Source organism: Myotis davidii, unplaced genomic scaffold, assembly GCF_000327345.1.
Source record: "Myotis davidii unplaced genomic scaffold, ASM32734v1 scaffold545, whole genome shotgun sequence".
NCBI lineage: Eukaryota > Metazoa > Chordata > Mammalia > Chiroptera > Vespertilionidae > Myotis > Myotis davidii.
This window is the reverse complement of record NW_006296634.1, coordinates 932218-935652: the sequence shown is the minus strand read 5'-3', so window position 1 is coordinate 935652 and position 3435 is coordinate 932218. Positions and strand designations below refer to the sequence as shown.

At 55.7% G+C, this 3435-nt stretch overlaps 1 protein-coding gene across 1 annotated transcript in view; it reads right to left on the bottom strand.

Annotated features, from left to right (window-relative positions):
- Positions 1–3435, bottom strand: part of NRG2 (neuregulin 2) — a gene marked incomplete at its 5' end in the record, with an annotated part of 193791 nt that overhangs the window by 31815 nt on the left and 158541 nt on the right. The gene's annotated exons all lie outside the window — the stretch shown is intronic.

Sequence of the window (3435 nt, the reverse complement as noted above, 5' to 3'; positions counted from 1 at the left end):
GGGGTGGAGGCTGTTCTGACAGGTTTCCATGGCAACTGTGCCCAGTCTCCCAGCTCCAACATGTGGCTCTCCCCTAACTTCACATTAGCCCTGCCACTAAGGGGCAACCGTGGCCTCTCCAAGGGGCTTTCACTTCATTCATTCATTCATTCATTCAATAAAAGTTTACTGAGTGCATTCTGAGAGCCAGGAGCCTGAATAGCTGAGGGAATAAGAGATCCTGTCCTTGTGGCCTGATTTGGCTAATCGGGAGGTGGTGGACAGGACAGCACAGATGGGGAAACTGAAGGCTTTTAGACTTGTCCAAGGGCACATGGCAAGGCAAAGGCAGAAGTGGACAAAGTGCTGGAGTTGATGAGGGCATGGGCTTTCTCCCGGAGCCTGACACTGGGGTAGACCCCTCTTTGGAGGACTCTGCACCCCGTCTCTGAATGCTGAGAGGTATGGAGCCAGGCCTGGGCAGGGACTCCAGTGCTGTGTGTGACTCTAGGATACCTGGCCCTGGTTCTCCCCTTTTCTGAAGACCTTCCAACCTCTCCTTCCTTCCCAGCGTCTCTCTGCACCTGCCCCAGGGAACCTGGGCTTGCAGGTTCTGGTCACATCTCCCACTGCTCGCTTTGCCCCGGTGTTCTCCAGGGGCTGGCTGGAGCCCCAGGTGAAGCCCGGGACCCCAGACTAGCCCCCAAGCAGAAACAAGAAGTAGCATGAAAATTTCTCTCCATGCTGTAATCTCCTCCTCTTTTCAGTCCTGAATTAAAACACTAGATTCACAGAATATGTGTAGTGGGTTAGAGGGTGGTGGAGCCCAGGGATGTAGAAAAGGTGAAGAGGAAGGACAGGGGAGGTGAGTAGAGAGTGGGCCTCTTCCCAGACCTCCTCACTCCAAGATTCCCCAAACAAGGGTTTGTGAGCTTGTCCTATTGGTAGGCCCTGTTGCTATGGCAATATCCTTATTGATGTTACAGTGACAGCTGTCTGACCCTCCCACTACCCTTCCACCCCACCCAATTTTGCCAGCTCAAGCCAGTCTGTGTCTCCTTGGCCTGGTGTCTGCCTACAACCCTCTTCTGTCAATTCAAATTTGTTTCCTTCATTACACAGAGCCTGGGAGGCCCCTCTGGCTAAGACAGCATCTCCTTCCTGGCTTCAGCCTAATTACATGCCAGGAAGCCCAGCTGCCTCAGGACCAGGCTCCCCCAGCCACCAGAGCTTCCCTGACACTAGACAAGCAAAAGGGGGGATCGCCTGAGGGTCACAGGGTCACGGCAGAGCAGACCCAGAGCCAGAACCTCCTTGTCACCTACAGCTGAACTCAAAGGACCTTCCTCATATGACACCACATGTAGCAGGACAAGGCAGAGCCAGGCTCACAGATGTCTGGAGGGATTAAGGCTCAAACAGGAAAGAAGAGCTTCCACATGAAAGTGAGACCTGGGGAAAGCGGGGAAAGGAGTGGGGGGGCCCAGGGAGAGCCACTTCCCTTTGAGAAACCAGAAAGAGGCAAGGGGGCAAAAAGAATGACCCCTACATGTGCCAGCTGCATGATGATATTGCCAGTTCCAGGGAGGTGGGCCCCAGGCTTTCGAAAGAGGTCCTGGGGTCAGAGCTGAAGGCGGGCTCTGCGGGTCTACTGGCCCTGAGGAACGAGGGTAGGAATAACACACACCACGTTCTCTCCTCACTCCTAACTGCAAGGACTTAGGACTCAAGACTCTCTCCCACCCCCGGGCAGGCCTGGCGCCCCTTGACACCTTGCCTCAGGCCTGCCCCTGTGATGGATGCCCCTCCCTTCCTTTCTCAGCCAGTCTTTTGTTGGCAGGGATGGGATTTGGGCTGCCACGTCTTCTACTCACACATTTTCCCCAGCGTCTACCTCCCTCTGCTTGCCTGAGGGGCCTGTCCCAGCCTGCCCCTCATAAATAAGGGAACTCATGGTTCTGCAGGGGAGGGCCTGGTTCTGCAGGGGAGGGCCGGTGCCCAGGGCTTGGGGGGCCAGTGTTCTCCAGGCGCAGGAAGGCTTGGGTGAGATACCTCCTGCGGCAGCCCCTAAGGCAGATAGCACCTGCCAGGAAGGGGGTCTCTGCAAGGCCAAGACCAATGTCAAGACAGAGTGTGGCCTGGGCAGAGGTGTGATAGGGGGCCAGAGAGCAAGCTGCAGTGTGGGCAGAAGGAAAGAGGATGCTGCCAGCCAGGAGACCCTGCTCTGCCCCCATGCCAGGGGAAGTGTGAGTGGAGGTGGCAGCTCTCTGAGTCACAACGCGGAATCAGAAGTTCCCGATTATGGCCCACTCCTTCACTCCACCCTCTCACTGCTGGGAGCCCAGGGGCAGGGTGGGTGGAGCTAGGACATTTCAGAAAGGCAGCAGCTAGGATGGGTCCCTGACAGGAAGGGGACAGGGGCACACTTCAGGCTCTCAGGGGTCTCCGATACCCAGGAGAAAGCCTGACCAGGCCTTGTTTCCTGACTGGCTGACCTAATTGTTAGGTGAAACGGAGGCTTGACCAGGATGCTGAAGTACCCAAAGGGCGACCTGTCCAGTCCTACTGTTACCCTCTGCCAGGCCATGCATGGGAGATGGGTATGGTGAGCCCTCTCATGCTAGAAAGAGAGACATCCCCCCAACAATGCAATGGAACTGTGTTTGAGGCATTATGACAGGAGGTGACGAGAGCTGCCTGGAGGACTCAAGAAGATGTCCCAGAGGCTATGACATTTAAGCTGGGCCTTGGAGAAATTTTCCAGGGACAGTGTGTGTGGGGGGGGGGGGGGGGGGGGTGTGTGTCTGCTGCCAGTACGGGGAACAGCCTGAGCCCAAGTCCAGGGTCATGAAAGGAAAGAGCAGAGATCGGGAGCACTGAGGTTTTGGGGAACAGCGGGACAGTGACTTAGAGGCCAGGAAGAAAAGAGTCGGAAGGGCCCCAAGGCCTGAGCTGTACCTGGCATACAGCAGGCACTCAAGATCTGTCAAGTAAATGAATGAAGATCGGATATGTGCCCATGTTAGAAAGATCATCATCCCCTGTCAGAGTCATGGGAGTCGGTGACTCTAGACGTCTAGAATAGTAAGCAAAATTGGGTGGATGAGATACACTTCTTCTGAAGAAAGGGCGGAGGCCCTTACCTACATTCTACACTAGAGGCTAGACTAGAAACTCTGTGAAGGTAGGGATCACGCCAGTTCCATTCCCCGGTGTTTCTCCAGCCGCTGGCAGAGCGCCTGGCACACAGTTGATGCTATGTTAGATACAGAAATGAATCCACAAAGGGCCTATCACCACAAAGGGCGGGGACAGCCAAGAGCGGGACAGTGGAGGAGAAGAGGCTAAGCTAGGAGGCCAGATAAGAAGCTTGCGAGGCAGGGAGAAGAGTGCTTCCTTCTGGGGAAGTGATACCCAACTGCAGGGGATGGCATGGGGCGGTGCCCAGCAACAGAC